General features: G+C 45.7%; 1 long non-coding RNA gene across 1 annotated transcript; it reads left to right on the top strand.

Annotated features, from left to right (window-relative positions):
• Positions 1 to 648: 648 nt before the first annotated feature.
• LOC309686107 lies at positions 649 to 16,002 on the top strand. Its single transcript, XR_014270520.1, has 3 exons — positions 649 to 678; positions 14,222 to 14,330; positions 15,964 to 16,002. It is a non-coding gene; the product is annotated as an uncharacterized lncRNA (long non-coding RNA).
• Positions 16,003 to 17,325: the final 1,323 nt, after the last annotated feature.

Genomic DNA, 17,325 nt, shown 5'->3' with positions numbered 1-17,325 from the left:
ACGGGGAGACTGAGACCAAGAAGTCTGAGGTCGGAACCCATCCGCGTTCCAGAACAATCTTGCCAGCAGCGGGGGCCAAAGACCCGGGACTGCTGATGTATCTCCGGAGGAGCCTGCGCCGGCGGGAGGGGAAGCTCCGCTGGGGGAGATCCTCCCGGCACCGGCGGCGGTTTGGGGTCGGTTTCACAACCCCCCGGCCTTGCTCTGGGGAAGCGCCGGGCAGGCTGGCGGACAGCCGGCACCGCCTTCCCCTGCGCATGGCGCACCGCCCCGCCATGACCCTACCGGCTGCGGGCAGCCCCGCCCCGCTGGGGAAAGCCCCGCAACACCCCTCCATCGGCGGCGGGCCTGGCCGGTCGCCTCACCACCGCCGCCGCGCCGCCGCCGCCTCCTCCTCCTCCTCCTCCTCACGGGCCGGGGGGAGGGCAGGCAGCGCCCATCCCTCCCCCCCAAGCCCGCGCGCGGGCCGTTGCTCCGCGCCGGCCGCCAGCCCCCTCGCCCTCCGGGCGGCGCGTGCCGCGCTTTCCCGCCCGCCCCGTCGCTGTGTGGAGGGGGGGGGGGAGGAGGGGAGGGTCCGGGGCGGAGCTTTCCGCTAGTGAAATAGCGGGAACAGCGGAGGAAGCGGGGAGGTGCCGCGTCGCCGGGCCCGCCGAGCAGCCGAGGCCCGCTCCCGCCCAGGTGAGTCTTGCCCGCGCCTGCCCGGTGGCGGGAGCGGCTCGGCGGGGTACACGGCACCCCGGGAAGGGTTCTTCAGGGTCACCGCCGCCGTTCGTGGCCACACCTGCCCTTTCCTTTCCCCGCCGCGGGGCGAAGGGAGGGACCCCGGCGCTGCAAGCGCCGCTGCCAGCCCGCCCGGGGGAGGGTAGGGCGGGAAGCCGGTGGGGTGGGCATCGCGCCCTCCTCCGGCGCTGCAGGCCCACACCGATCCCTCCCCCCGGTTGTGGATGTGGTGGTGCCGTGCGGACCCCGCCGCGGGAAGGGACACCGGTGGTGGCGGAGAGCTGGGCGGGTGCGGGGCCTGCAGCGGCGGGGAAGGCCCGCTCGCTCACGGGTGGAGGGGGACCCTGTGCTCGGTGCCGCCGCTTCGGGGAGCCCCAGGGCCTGACTTACCGGTTGCTTCTCGCAACCCTGAGGTCTGCTAGGTGAAGTGACCGGTCAGTGACCCTGAGGAGAGCTGCGTGGGGGCTCTGCTTTCCCTTACTGGTGCTGGAAACTCTTCTGCCTCCCTGCAGTTCCCTCGTTTCCTTTTTGCCCGCTGAATCCGACCTCGCTCCTCAGCGGTTTGGTTATTTTTTTCTTTTACTTTGTTTCCTGCTCTGTCGATCTTTGGACAGCTCTGTCTGGTGCGTGCTCTCTGTGCTCCGGCTGGTCGCTGGCCCGCTCTGCCGTCCACGCTGCTCTCCCTGTGTTGTGAGGGAGCCTCTGCTCTGCTGTGTACTCTGGCCTGTCTTCTGCTCTCCCCAGCCGTCATCAAATCACCTTCTGCCCCCTTTTCTCTGTTTCTGTTGCAGACCGTCCTCCCTCCTGCTTAGGTGGTATCTTGTAAACTGTAAAAAGCTCTATTGCCTTGTCCTACTTGGTAAAGTCCAACATCTTGCCCTTGGTCTCTGGTGAGAGTTTTCAGGCTGGAGGGATATTTGCTGGGCAGGGGACAGTAAGGAGTTAATCCTGTAGCAGCAACTCCAGAGGGACCCGTGCTTGCCTCAGCTTTCCAGCAACAGAGGACTGTGGGAGTGGCAGCTACAGTAAGAAAGCAAGGCTAGAAAGGGTTTCTAATAATAGTGCTATATAACTTGTAGGAAAACCTGGTGATTGATACAGATGAGTCATTTCAGTGCATGCTTTTCTCCAGTCTCCTTACCTTCCACAGAGCTGTAGGTGTCTGGCCACAGGTTAAGGCAGCAAGAGCCTTAGCTGCCTCTTTGTTTGCTCTGAGCAGCTCGTATGTTTCTGTGACCCAACCACAGCATTCAATTCAGGGCGATTGTCTGAAGGCTGGAGCAGGAAGCTGGGTAGTGTGCAAAGTGGAAAGGAACTGAGTGAGTGGGTTCCATTCCTTAGAAAGGTATTTTTCTAATGCGTCTGGTCAGATGATGGTTTCTGTACCTTGGAGTGTCAGTGGCTCTGAAACTGGTGGGTTCTTGTTGTCTTTCAAAGGAGAATATTTTGTAGCTTTAATTAAGCTTAAGTTACAGGGCCTCAGAGTTATTTAAATCAATACAGTCTTAGTCCAGAAAATCCATACTTATTTCAGGAGAAGCTGGCAACTCATCTTGATGTTTCTTGGTGTATGTGGGCCAAAATCTTGTTGTGGGATATTTGTTATCTTTTTGAAATGGTTAAGTGTTTGGTGGGGGAAGGAGCAAGGTGGTTCCCCAACAGGAAATTATTTTTAAAGTTTTTTTGTTCGGTTTGTTCTTTTGGTAAAGGACTTTTTGCAAAAGTCCACTTATGGGGAAGACTGATTGGTGTTCTACTGTAACTTTTTGTCACTAATCAGACTGAAACTGTTTTCACCTGCCTGGAGAAGTATAATATCTTAAAAGGTATTCATTAAAAAGAAGAGGGAGTTTTGTGGGTGGGTGTGTGGTTTTGTTTTTTTTTTCCTCTCCTTGGCTACTTCTTTAAGTAACAAGGTTAACACTGTTCAGAGCCTTCCTTAGGGTGAAGGTTTGCAACACCTACTCCTTGTGATGTCTGTGCCAATGGTGTTATACAGAAATACTGGGGGAATGCATTGTATAAAAAGAAGCATTCTGGCTTCTTTTGTTATTTGCTTGAATTTCTGCAACCTGTCCCTCCCCATTTTCCTGTCTTTTCTTCTAGGTCTCTTGTCTGTCATTACAAGTAACTGTTTGGCAGGATTTAGGGACCAGCCAAGGCAAAAAACTTCCATTGTATACATGCAGAGCGTAACATCTGATTGTAACCCTGCTGGATAGGCTGCCCTGTACTAAGAAAGGTTGGTGTGAAAATCTCCCCTTCTTATTTGGCTGTTCCTTCTTGTTTGCATTTGGTGACATCTGCTGAATTTAGGAAGAAAAAATAAGACTTTTTTTTGGTTAGGTTTTGTTGGGTTCCTGCCCTCCCAATTCCTTACAACCAGATTAGGCCAGATGGTGCTTGTATAGCTGAGAACGGTGAGTTCAGCTCAGTTTCTCACTATACACTGTTAGCAAAACTGTGTGCTACGGTCCACCGGTGCAAACCTGGAGTCTCTGCTCTTGGGAATTAAGTGTACCTGTACCCTGCACCAGGATGCTATACCTTTGGATAATGTGAGGGCCTTGTAAAGGTCTCAGTGTGGCTTTTGATTTCTGTTAGCTCCCAAAACAGTAAGAGTTGTGATATATAATTAGGGAAGGCTGGGGAGTGTGAGTGTATCCACTGAGCGCTCTCACCTGAGGTCACGTTGTTTCTGTGTATTGTGTTTTTCCTGTGTAACAGGATGACAGGAGTCATCCACACTTGGCAGGAACCTGAGAAACTGACAGATCAAACAGATGTTTATTTCTTTTCCTGTAATAGAATAAAAATGTTTAATCTGAAAGCAGGCACATAAATCTAGTGACTGTCACCTTTGGAGACCTTGCTGGAGTGTCCTGTCACTTAAAAGTTTTCGCTTCCCTTATGTCCCGTTGAATGGGGAAGTAGAGACCTAATAACTTTTATCAGGTTTATATGCTTAGTGCAAAGCCTGCTGGCGTAACTGTGGAGGAGCAGCTACAAGGTGTTGGCTCCTTGCTAGCAGCTCCTGTGGCTGCTGCGTATGAACTAACAAACAGTAGAGGGTAGGGGAATCAGCCTGGTTCTCTTGCTGAAGGGAATCGAGTGCAGATGAGCAGGTTTCATTTCCATCATCACTCAACTAGTGAAAGAGCAGAATTTGCCAGCAAATCTGATATTTCTTTGCAAAGTGCCTTCCTCTGGTTTTCTCTTGGCATGCTGTGGCTTTTTGTCTAGGTCGGACTGCAAAGTTTTTGGGGCTGGAATTATCTTCATATCTGTGTACTGTGCAAAGCCAAGTTCATGCACATATTTGTAACAGGGGAGTTGAACTCGTGGATGGCCTTGGCCAAAGGTGCAAAACTACTTGAAGTCTGATCCCCTGTTAGTTCTGGATGGCTTACCTTGGGGTTGGAGGGGGCTGCAGGGGGTTGGGTTCAGCTTTAATTAAAACTTATCAGTAATGATTACAGAATATGTATAGTTAGTCCCCTCCCCAGAGATTTTACAAGTCTGATCCTTTTTTTTTTTTTTTTTTTTTTTTTTTTTTGACCCAGACCAGAGAAGAAGGAGAGGTAAAATGTAAGAAGAGATGAGTCACATGGTGTCCAATCTCATTCTTTGGGTTTGAAAGCAATCTGCTAAGCTTTTGTGATTGCCTTGATTTGTACCAGATGTCTGTACTGAACCGTGTCCTTGCACCCTCCTGTTATCTCAACTATATTGGGAAGTGAACAGCACTCTAGCTGCCAGCAGTGTGCATTAGACATGTCCTTATATCTGGATGAGATGGCATGCATTGCTTCCTGTATGATTTTTGAAGCAATTAATCAAGTGTAGAGCATAGTGGTGTGTTGATGTCTCTTTCACACTCTTCTTTGCAACAGCTGCTCTAAGAATCCTTCAGTCCCACCCCCTTCAGTAGCCCCATGGCTTAGAGTGTTGTTAGCACTGCCTTGCGCACTTAGTAACTTCTGTTCTTGATCCAGTGTGCTGGATTTCCTGTCACTTTGCACTGATATGGCATTGCTTGGAGGTGACAAGGTGCTTCCTGGCCATGGTGGGCTTTGGTTGGGCTTGCTGGTGAAGATGAGGAAAAGGCTGCACACCTCAATACATCCTGAGAACACTGCTCTTTCTCACAAGAGAGTACAGTGTCATTGTGTCTTTAAATGCCTTCTATCCCAGTATTTTGCTCACCACTTTAAAATCTCAGAACTCTTATTCAACTTCACTGAAGGTATGAGCAGGGAAATCAGACTGTGTGTGCAATGACTGCACACATAGATGTTGGATTTTTGTTTAAGTGTCTGTGAACCTGTTGTGTATTCTGATAAAACACTCTGACCTTTGGTCAGTTCCTTGTCTGCTCTTGCTGCAGTTTATGGTGAATGGGCAGTGCCCAGGTCTCTCTAACATATTGGGCTATTTCTTTCATCTACTTTAAAGGAGAAAATATGTTCCTTGGTCAGTGTAACTCCTGGTAGTTTGGTGTAATTGTTGTTACACCCTCAGATTAATAGCCATACAAAACAAATCCACTTAGATCAGCTAGTCACTGTATTTTGGTTTTATATTCACTTTCTGGGGTTCAACATTAATCTGTATTTCCTCCTAAGCTAAAACTGAAAGTGAAATGGTTTGTTATTTTATGCAGTGTCATATGTTTTCTCTGTGTGTGGAAATCCATGCTTTTTCACTGTGCTTTTAGACCTACAGCTAGAGAGCCTGGAGCAGTGTTGAGTGGAAGATTGATGCAAGGTGCATCTGTGTAACTGCATAGGTTTGCCTCGGCAGCAGGAAATGTGTGCCCCTGGAGGCAACTGTTCTACAATTCTGCTGTCACAGTTTCCAAATGGTTCCTGCTGTCTTTCTTTGAAAGAGGATATTTTGTTAGGTGTGCATAATTGTGTTAAAGGTGTTTCAAGAGATGATGCTCTTTTTCATTCTCACAATGTTAATGAGGCGCTTCTGTCAACAGGCTTTGATCAGAGCTCTGAATATGCTTTTTAGTTACCATTGGTTTTTTTGACTGCCTGGTTTGATGTACAACTTCCTCTGAGGTTCTCAAGGACATCTGTGTTCATGTCTTAAGAGATTTCTTCAAGGTGATTTTTATTTTTCCACTGCCTTCATCAGTTTAATTATTGTGTTGAGAGCAGGAAGTTGAAACACAACATGGTGGGAGACAATTCTCCTAAGGTCCAGTGTGTTTAGTGTAATAAAAGGACCAGTGTCAGGCTTTCCTTCTGTGGCTCATCTCTTTGGCTGTCTGTACTGGTACACGGTTGTTTCATAAAAGTAAGGAATGTAAGAGATGCTTATAGCTATGATATGCCTGATGTTTAGGAGGAAGGAAGCTCATGTAAAATTCACTTTCATGTTTTGGAGAAGCTGTCAAATATTGAGACAGGTTTGTGTATGTACTCCTTCTTCCATAAATGCTTTTAACTCTTTCCTTTGTAGTGATGTCGTGGTTACTGTCGAAGTTACTGAATAAAATTGGTTCTGTTTTACCTCAAACCAGGACAAGTGAATGTTGCGAGTCTGACAAGGTGAACGGGGTCCACTAAAATTGTTCTGTACCAGTTGTAAAAATCCCCTTGAAAGTAAGTTGTTCAGTGCACTGAGGTGTTGCTTAGTAGCTTCATGAGTGCCATCCTGGCTATTGTATCGTCATGCTTGTTTTAACTAAGCAGGGAGCCTTGATCAGGTTCTCTCACAATGTATTGCTCCTTGGACATGTACTCTCAAATGACCTATGCTGATCTAGTATTTATTTTCACATTGTGAGCATCTTTATAGCTTCTGTTTGTGTGTTGTTGTGTGGGGTTTTTTTGTTGTGTGTGTTTGTGTTTTTTTTTTTTTTTTTTTTTTTCCAGAAAGTAGTGCAGGTATTCCTAGCACTTACAAGTCTGGAAGAGGAGTTCTTGTCTAGTCATATGGTTTGAAGGTAACCAAAGGCAGAGAAAGGGCTACTGTTGGTGGCCAGCTGTGTCCATATAGCCATCTTTTTGATTGTTGTTTTTTTTTTTTTATTATTTTTAATCAGTTTCCAGCTTTGCTTACCTAACTTGCCAATCAGGCAAAGGAAAGATAGATTTACGTTCCTATTTACCATTGGTATCAGATGTGAAATGCATCTAAGTTGCAATATGAAGTGACACTTATTTTTTGACTGGATGATCTCTGCTCGTGCTGGCACATGGTAATAGTAGTACATGTATGAAAACTTAAATAAGGAGGATAGTCTTGTCCTCTAGTTGGCACGACAGTTTTTGTATCCAGTCCCACTTTAGAGGTCTTCTGGTTGGCAGTTCTTGTCAGAGCCTGTCCAAGTGGTGCCTGCATCTGTCAGAGGCACTATTACCAAGTGATAAGAGAGCACTGAGCACTTCATTGCTTCCCAACTGTAAAAGCATGCCAGAGTGCAAGTGTCCAGTGCTGATGCCCCAGCAGGGGCATCTTCTAAATCTGGAAGCAAGTCTTGAATTTCTCTAGCTTGACACTGTCACTTGCACATCACCAGTGACAGCTGGAGTTTGTTCCAGTGTCCACCACTTATCAACATTACTGAGGAGCTCCCTGCTTTCAGTCTTTGTCCTTCCTTTTTAATGTCAAAAGACTGAAACTGTGATTCCTAAGTCTTTCCTGTTTTCCAATCATTTCCAAGAGGCAAACAGTAAGAACAGCTTGAATATGCCCTGTGATGTTACTGCAGGGCTGTGTTGCAGCTGCTGGGCTGACAAAGTTGGACTTGTGAAAATGAAGCTAACCCTGTAAAGACCTGCAGTCTTGTGAGGGTGATGGTGCCTTTTCATCAGGGTTTGCTCCGCTTCCTCCTGCCACATCCTTAGGAAAGGTAGAAGTATTTTTCTAAACATTTGTGAGGCGGTGAAACACAGGGTGGGCTTACCTGACTGGAGTTACTTGCTCAGTCCCAGATCCAAAAACCCACCTGCACTGTGGCAGTCAAGATCCAAATTTTGCCTCTTCCTCTTAGGTGTGGCCATGCCCAAAATATGGAGGTGTGCAAATTGCATTTGGGTCCGGCTCTAATTAAATGAATCCAAATCCAAGCCCCAAGCTTTGGGGCAGTTTGAGCTGCAGGCTTTCTGCTGACTCAATTTTAGCCCAGCTGCATCTGTAGAATGCTTCTGAAGAATACTAAACAGTGTTGTCATGCTGCCTCCATCACAGATCTGATAGAGAAACCACAGTAATCAAAAGTTCCTGCCTACTTTTTTTTTTTTTTTAAGAGAACTAGTAGTATGGCAGCGTTCCTTCTTCGTTGATGTGCTGCTTAGGGGCTGGGCAGCAGAGCATTTCGAGCCAAATGAAAATAAAGGTTGATGAGGAAGTGAGATGATTTTCTTCCTAAGAAGTCAAAGTACTGCCCTGATAATGAAAAGATTGCTGCAATTAATGTAATCATGAAAAATAATATGAAAGGGCAGCAGACCTTGGGGAGCTGAAATAAATGTCTAATAAAAAGGCCAATTGAAACTTTTTTTAGAATTGTCTCTAATAAAGTTTTTATTTCAAAAAGGAAAATAAAGCCCCATCAAACAAACTGCAATGTATTTCTAAGTGCAAATACACAGCTGAGAGTACTTAGTATCCAGGCTGAGATGTTCGCTCTGTACTTAGGCAGCATAAAGAAGCAAAGGTAAAAATGCCCCAGCTAAGGAGGTAGTCAGACAAGCATCCATTGGTGTCAGGTCTTTGTGTTCCACTTAGCGTTTCAGTGCCACCAAATACTGAAAGATAAATACACACTGAAAGTATTAAGAGCAGGAAGTATTCAGCATGTTTCAATGTATTTTTGCATCAAAGTGTTATGAGCAAACTGCCTTTTTTTTTTTTTTTTTCTTTTTCCTTGCTGGAGTGATTGGTGGCATTATTCACATCTTAAAGGAGGATGCAATCTGAAGGGAAGAGAAACAAAAGCCGACAGCCTCAACAATCAGTAGTCATGCTTGAGAGTAGCAGGGAGGGCTGGATTTAAGCAGTCTAGTAGTTCCTGACAAGCAGAGTATCTTTCCTAAAAGCCTAGCAAATAAATCACAAGTGACTGGGGGATGGGGTCTGTCCTGTGCTGGGTCACAGACCTGCTGGCATCTCAAAGTATTCTGTCCGTGGCTTGTCAATTTTGCCACTTCCAAAATGAAGCTATTGATGATCCTCCCTTGGAGGCAAGTGCATGGAAAATGCCTGTGTTTTGGAAGCTGTGTTCCCTGTGGTGGAGAAAGTCCTGAGAAACTCCATGCCAATAGCTTTAGTATTAACCAGATGGTACCAAACAATTACTCTGGTTTCACAGTAGCATGTGTATGTGAATCCATAGATGCACAAAGGGGCTTGTTCTGCTCATCCTTCACCTGGCTAATATATTGCAATGTCTCTGTTCCTGCCCCCTTGGCTTTTCTTTCCGAAGCCTAGAATCAAGTACTATTTTAGGAGGACAGCAGGTTTCAGGTGAGGCAAAGTCTTGGGGCCTTCCAAACACTGTTACAGGCTGGCATATCCTTTGCAGGCTGAATAATGATTGGGACAGGTTTTCTGTGGTTATGATAACATCCTATTTATTCATCTCAGCTTTTTTTTTTCTTTTTCAGATCAACAAGATCTCTTCCCTTTTGCTGCTGGTTTTCTCTCTCTTTGCAAAGTCTGAAGTGCGTGTGCAGCTGCCATGGGAGTAGTCAGGCTTCTTCCATAAGTAGAGAAATATGAGGAAAAGCTCTGGTATCTGCTGCTAGCTGGGCTGTTTAGTTCCTGTTATGTTTAAGGGCTAGAAATTTAGTGTGGCGGGGTGGTGGAGATTCCTTTGGGGACTTTGGGACAACGTAGGATTTGATTACCCTGTCGTGACTTGAAGTGCTACGGACAGCAGTCTGGCACAGCTTAGAATATCCTCGAATAAGGAACTTCATAAGTCTGCGGTGCTGTTTCTCTTCCTCACTTTCCAGTAATGCTGGTTATGTAAAGCGGTTGTGCCTGTGGCAAGTTTTCAGGAAGACAGTGAAGTTGAGTAGTTATGGCTTGATATGTGGATTTAAAACGTCAGGTCATATCAAATGACTCAGTTTCCTTACCTGTAAAATTATGCCTTGTTCTGTAAAGAGCTCTGCAGCTCAGCAGTGAAATGTTTGCCTAGAAGACAAGTAAGACCTGCCAGGTCCAAGAAGAGACAAATAGGGACTGTTTCATTTCTTCCAATAATTATGTCATCTGAAGTGCCAAAAATAAAGTTCTTATCTTTCAGCTGCCAGGCAGAGAAAGCAGTGCACAGGTTGGAAGTTTTTTTCCTTCTCAATGACTGATGCTTTATTGCAGTTCCTGCTTTGAAGACTTTAAGTCACTTCTAACTCAAATGTGAGACATAAAGATAAGTATCTTAACAACTCACACAACAGGTCCATAGGCTGATAGTGTGTCTGTCCAGGTGTTTGTACGGGATGTGTCTCGGAATCCAGACAAGTGGTTAAAAGAGTCAGTCCTACAGGCATGTGGCTTTGCTGCTGGAAGGAGTATGTTTTTGTAACCAGTGTTTGATACAGCTGCGAATAGTAACTCACAGGCTGAGCTGTGAGGAGTGGTGAAGGATATGGGGGAAAACAATTGTAAGCAGAGGCATTATTCATGGCATGGATTCTTTTCTGAGCTGTCTTGAAGATGTAACAAAAGTGTGAAGGGCAAAAGCTGATTTGTAGCGTGGCTTAGCACTGTTGCTCTAGGGATTCTGGGACCTACTCCTGTTTATGGCAGCCTTGAGAGAGATTGAGAGTTCCCCCTAGCAGGTAACCATATGCTACTCATTGATTCTTGTTGCCGTGTGGGGAGCTGCTGATGATGTGCTTGCAGCGCCTGGAGGCACAGCAGAACCCTTCACCTGCTCTAAAACCAGTGTAACCTTCCATGCTTTGCAGCTGTACTGTTTTCATGTGTAAGTCTCCACCTGGGAAGATAAAACGTGTGCTTGCAGTGTTTGCTCTTGAAATATGTAGTATGTGGCAATGGTATGGCAGGGAGGACCTAGTTTGGTCCCTCTCCAGCACAACTATGGCCAATGCTGCCTCTTTTCCCAAGATGGCATGGCACTACCAGCAAGGGCTGTGGGAGAAGAGTGCTTTTCCCTTGGCTTAGCCCTCCCAGAACTGCAAGAGGTAGTTCAGTGATGTGGGAGGAGATGTAGGTGTGGAAGAGCCATGGAGTGCAAATGGTCGCGCAGTCTGCCTCTCCCTCTTTTCTGCCCTGCAAACTTGCAGTGCTGTTTCTCCTTAAAGCCTGGAGTCAGAGAGAGGATTCTGGCCTGCTGTTGACTATAGTGTTGCCACCCCTCATTGGTGGGCCACAGCTGGGAACAGCTGCTCTGGCAAATTTTCTGTAACACTTAAAGGCTAATACAACTTGGGGATGAGAGGGGGGGAAAACAGAAGATGGGACACCAGACCTGGAGGACCTGTGCTGCTGGAGGACAGCAGTATGTACCATCCCTCAGGATGTACTCAGCCCTGTCTAAAGAGTCATGATTGCCTTGGGGGAAGCTTTGGACACTTACTTTGGGAAAAGCATCCACAGGATTCTCTCTTGTGAAAATTGGGATGTGTGTGGGTAGAATGAGGTCTGTCATTCTGTACTGACAAGGAGCTGGTGGATGTGCTCCTCTGACTGTAATTATGTTTACTTAACATATATCTCTCCACAATCCTGTATCCCAACACAATATTGAGTTGGAGTGGACATGCCCCACACTGACTCTTCAGAGCTGATTTAAGGGTCCTAAACTTCTGTTAGAAATACCCCCTCATTTTTCTTTTTTTCCTAAGGCAGGTGAAAAAAAACTGATCCAAAAACCTGGTTGTAGTCTTATCTGCTGAACGCTTCAAGGCATCTAGTGGTTTCTCAGAGGCAGCTGTTACCACATGAATCTTGCCTGTCTAGTAAGTGAATTGAAAGTGTGAAAAGGAGAAAAATGTATTAAAATTAATTGGTATTTCAATTTCTTTAAAAAATCAGACTCCATAAAACGTATTCCAAGACTTTCAGCAGCCCTGAAGCAGCCTTAGCAAATGATCTGGTTTTACACTGAATCTGAATGCAGATGGTGTTTGTAGCCTTTATCTCCATCATTCCTCACTCTCCAACTAAAGATTCTTTTCATCCAGTATAAGGTAACTTTTTCCATCCATCAGAAAGTCTTAATCTGAATCAAAAACTACAAGGATTCCAAAGTCTTAATGATAAAAAAACTTCAGGTGACATCAGTGTGATTACATTTGACTGTTTGGGGTTTGCTCTTTAGGAATACTGAGATTACATTAGAGAATTCTGAGTTCTCAGGAGGAGCTTTGTGACTATCCAAGCCCCTTGCATTGATTCAAAGTAATTATATAAGACTTGAGATTTCTGGAATTACCAGTTAACTAAAAAAAAAAAAAAAAAAATATTGGCCCTGTATTGTAACAGTAGGGAGCCATTTAGTGGTGTGAGAGAAATCCTTTTTTGTGTTCTCAGGTGTGTTTTTGACCACCCAAGCAGAACTTTATTAGCTGAAGGCTGGAACCCCTCAGGGACTTTTACTGCTTGGGTGGTGATTCTTTAATTCAGGGAATTCAGTTCATGAAATTATCATCTTCGAGCTTCCTTGTCTTAACTTTTTACCATATAAGTACTTCAGAGCATGGTGGATTTTTTTCATTGTTTTTTTGTCTTATCTCTGTTCATGTACAGGAGTGGACAAACATGCAATTTGCAACTACAACGGGTGATTTGTTTTTTTTTTTTTTTTCTTCAATCTCTCTGTTTCTGTGGACTTGCCCTGAGTAGTGTTTAACTTTTTACATAGAGCTGAGATGATCCGCTGAGGGGAAGGGCAGAACCCCTGTGTACTGTAGGTCTCTTCCCCCTGCACATCCCTTACTCCGGGTGCAGCAGGTACCCTGGCAGGGCAGGAGCTGCTCAGCCTCTGCCCCCTGCAGGGCACCCAGGGGAGGACCCTTCTGCCATAAGCAGTGTGTAAATTTCTACCTCTTTTTGAAAAGCGTAAGCGCTTTCAAAACAGAGTATTTGGGTCTATAGAGATACAAACAGGCACCTTTCCTCCACATTTCCAGGAATTCATGTGAGGAATGTGCACAGGCAAACAGGCTCAAGCTCCTCTTACTTGCAGAGCCTTGTGCAATGCTGCTATGCCCTGCCTTTCCAAGCCTTGCTGTATAGGCATGTCCAAAATAATCTGGATCTCTTTGTTTGACTTCTATTTTCTGCTTTGGGAATGGAACAGTGTGCCTCTCTTCCATCCTGGACTGGAGTGGTCTGTGCATCTTTTAAAGCAGGGAGTGGGAAAAGACAATGGTGCATTTCTTTTTGGTCGCCTCTTCCATGAGTGTTCAGACTGAATGAATTGAGTTTCCTGGCAGCATAATATACTGTGACAAAAGATGTAGGCAATCTGGGTTTTAAAGCCACATTCTGAGCTTTCTCTGGAAAGATGTGGCGGGTGGCAAACCCCCAAGGAAGTGTCTTGACTTCTATTTCTATTCTGTCCTCTTCTTTTAAGAAAGATTAGATTAATCCATCTGCAGGATGATGTTTTATTTAGTCTGTTTATTGCCACCTGACTGTTCAACTTCCCTTCCAGCAATTGACTGGAATTATTATCAATGGGAAAAAGTAGGTCATCCTAGCACAGTTTGGCTAGGTTTGGGTGGAAGAGGTTTTGCTGTAAAGTTTCTGCAAGTGGGAAATCTCTTTGGTGCTATTCAGCTAGTTTCACCAGCACATCTGGCCACTTGCATGCAACTTGCAGCTGTAGTGGCTCGTGCTGTGTCACACTTCTGCCAGAACTGTGGGAGAGTATCTGCCCCTCTGTGTAGGTAGTGTGGTATGAACAGAGGATTGTGAAACTTCTTGCACCTTTAAAGACGGGGAGATTTGTTCAGCCTGTACTCATGTTACAAAGTCAGCTGGCTGTTACCAGCCCAAATTAGCCAGTGTGGGTTAATCTGACCATCTGTAGATTACTGCTGTGGTCTCACAAAGTTTATGGCATAGGCTGGAGTTGAGTGGGAATGACAATATCGGTAGAGCCCAAAAAGGTCGCTGTGATGAATGTGGGTTTCAAGGCAAATGGGATGTGGGCAGTAGAGGCTCAATACTACTTCAGGCTTCCTGTGTGGTTCAGGAGTGGTGTTTAACTCGGAAGGAGTTAGTATCAGAGTATATCCACTGTTTACTGGTTGTAACATGAACACCTTGGTTTTGGGCTGAATTACTTTGAATTGAAAATAAATGTTATATATAAAACCAAAATATGTGCAAGTTGAGGCTTTCCCTAGCTTACAGAAATATTTCTTATGTGCACAGCTCCTGAGGATTTTGCACAAGGCCAAGGTCCTGCTACAGGCTTAATAGTAAATCCCGAACTTCCTCTTAGTCTCAGAGATTCTGTCTCAGGTTCTCCAACCTGAATTAACATCTGTCTCTTCTCCAGCAAAGTCAAGCCTAGGAGAAGGGTCACCCTGACCTGTTTCAGAGCCCTGTCAGGTCCCAGAGAAGAGGACAGAGGACTGCACTCTCCCCAGCCAGCACACTGAATAGAGGTGAGTAGCAGCAATAGGGACACTACTTAGAGTAGAGGTGAGTAGCAGCAATAGGGATTTGAATGGAACAAGGAAAAATGCAAAGCAGCAAAGGCTATGCCTGTGCTTTAGGAAGCTATTAGTCTAATGTAACAACTAAATTTTAAAAAAGAGCTTGTGGTTAAGAGGTGGTCTGTGGGCTATTGTGTGTGTGAGACATATTTGAGATTGTGTTTTGGTCTTGGGAACTTCTAAGGGCCTTTGAAAAGTTGGGAAATTCATGGTCTCTTGAAATTATTACTGTGGTTTCCTCCAGAGTTTGAATTAATTTCTGCTTTCACTTCCTCCCTTTTTTCTGTTCTCCCATTTTTACTATGAAATAGGATTATTCATTACTAGCCCAGGTCTTTGGCTAGCAGGCCATCAGTTTAGGCTCCTTGGTGCTTTTACCTCACTTCTGGTCAGAAGGTACCTTTGCAGTAGCTGGGTTATTGTCCTGGGTGAAGAAGGCCTCGTGGGAAGGTAATGCCTGCTTTCAGCCAGGCCTTGCTCATCAAGAGTTGAAGCCAACTTGCACCAGAGACTTCTGTGTGCCGTTGTGGGACTGTTGCAACTAAGGCAGCAAATGCAAGGTTCATAAGCAGGTTTCTTATCCTTCCCGTCTTGGCATTTCCTAGGTAGTCTTGTGTTATTGGCACTTGCTGTACTGCTCTAACACCTTCCTTGCTCTGGGACTTCCTGTACCAGATGTGACTACTTGGGCTGCTGGTCTGACCCACCCATCAGCTATGCCTGGCTGGATGAGAAGGGAGCACTGTGCTCTTACCAGCTCCCCTTTCTTAGTGGGTGAGGGAAGCCAACCTCTGCACCATGCTCTCTGCCTTGCCTGCATGCCTCTTCTCTTGGGCACTGCCCAGCTATGAGATGGGCCAAGGGTTGTCAGCCCTGAGCATGTACCATGGGGGTAGAGGAGCTTGTGACCTGGGTCCTGGTTCCTCCCTTCTTCCTAGTAGGCCTCCCTGGAGGCTTAGCGGAGTTGTTCTCATGTAACTAGAAGCCTTTGACATTTGGTCCTACCTTTCCTGTCCCTAGATACTCGGTTGGGAAAGCATTGAAGTAATCCTGAATATACACATATATCTCTGCATGGGGCTGGGGGGGCGGTGCACTTGAAGTGTTGCAGATGTGTTGCAGTGTCAGCTGGGTGTTTCACTTCAGAATATGCTGCTGTACACACAGACCCAAGGAGCTCACCTGCTCTCAGTAGGTACTCAGGAACTCCTGAGAAAACACTGCTCTCCCTTCCAGCCTCTGGCACTATGAAGTGTTGTCCTTCCCTTCCCCAGTATCACCTCTTGGCTTTAAAGACCTGTTTGTAGGTGATGTTGCTCCACTGCCCTCCATGCATCTGTGGCAGGAAGGAGTCTTATGCCCTTCATTCATGTGTGTAGGGCTATTGTTGCTGGGACAGTTGTGGGTTTCTCAGCCTTTTATTTTATGACCGCTAGTGTGCGATGGGCAGCCCTTTCCAGAGATACGGATCACTAAAAAGGTCATTTTCTACAAGACATGACCAGACTCATGAGCACTGTTGCAAGATGTGGGGGGTTGGGAATTTTCTCCTTTCACCCTTTTGTTTCTCACTCTTTTGCAGGGTGAGGACTTCTGGTCTGAAGCAGAAGGTGACAAGAGCTCCTCTGTCTCTGAATCCGTCATGGAACAGGTTGGTTTCAACTTGACTAAGTCAGTGGTTCACTGTGACCATTGGTTCTCTTGTGCACTTGTTCTGAGATAGCTCAAAGGGGCTGAGTCTCAAAAAATACTGGCTTGTGTCCTCATCTTCCCCAGAGTTCCTGCAGGGCCCCCCACACTGCTCCTCTCCATCATGAATACAGACAAAAAGTGGATGGAATCACTTAGTTTGAAAGCTGCTTCCTTGTTACCTCTCAGTGTGACACTCCCCCTTTAAATTGCAGACTGGAGATGTAGCTATTTAAGAGACTATAATGTATGTTGATTAAGCTCTAAACTACTAAAATTAATAAATCAAACTAATACACACTACTGATCAATTTATTGCATTGTTTTGTGAAATGTTTAAACACAATTATGAAGCTACTAGTTTTCATACTTAAATCTTATTAGCTACATATAACTGCTATTGAAGTGTCTGTCATCCTCCCCACCCCACCTAGTGTTAGCGCACAGTTCTAACCCTCTTTGCTCTGCTGTCCCAAAAGCCTTTTGAATGTAAAACCTGGCAACTAGTCCAGTTGGTTGATCAATGGGTTGTCCTTGGTGTCCCAGTGAATTTAGGTCACCAGGAGAGCTTCACTACTGTCTGTAAACATCCATGCTTCCACGGATCATGGGAGATGTGCCTTCTGTTGATCTTTGATCATATACCTTCTTTTCTATTTGTTTCCATTTCTGGACTCTCCTTGTTGTTGCCTCTGTTCCTCCCTTTCTCTGCTCAGTCGCCTCTCAAGTAAACAACCCATCCTTAATTACTTTTAGTGCATTTGTCCCAATTTTGCCTAGGCAATCTGGGTCCTGTATGATATTACTGATATGGTTACATAGGTATAAGTGGCCTTGCAGGGTTCCACTCCCCAAAAAGGTATCTGAAACTCCTTTTTAATTATCAGGTTCATCCTGGCTGCATAGTGATTGCCCTATGCAGTTGGCAAGAAAAACAGCTCTACTTTAGCCTTGATTTCTCTCCCTAGTTACAATTAAGTCTAAGCATTTTCTTATTTTACTGGCAGACAGTCTGCATACTGGAGTAAGGATTTTTCTTTCTCACTTTATTTCTGTGCTTATGCAACATCCTGATTGCTTGGCTGCTTAACTAAAATTACTGGACAGTCTCCTGGTTTTCTACAGAGGCCTTAGTTGGTTATGAGGCCCCATGAGACCTGGTCTAGTGGGAGGTGTCCCTGCCTATGACAGGGTGGTTTGAACTAGATGATCTTCAAGGTCCCTTCCAACCTAAACCATTCTATGATTCTACGTC

This window comes from Vanellus vanellus (assembly GCF_965231255.1).
Source record: "Vanellus vanellus genome assembly, chromosome: 1".
NCBI lineage: Eukaryota > Metazoa > Chordata > Aves > Charadriiformes > Charadriidae > Vanellus > Vanellus vanellus.
This window is presented reverse-complemented; position numbering and strand designations above follow the sequence as displayed.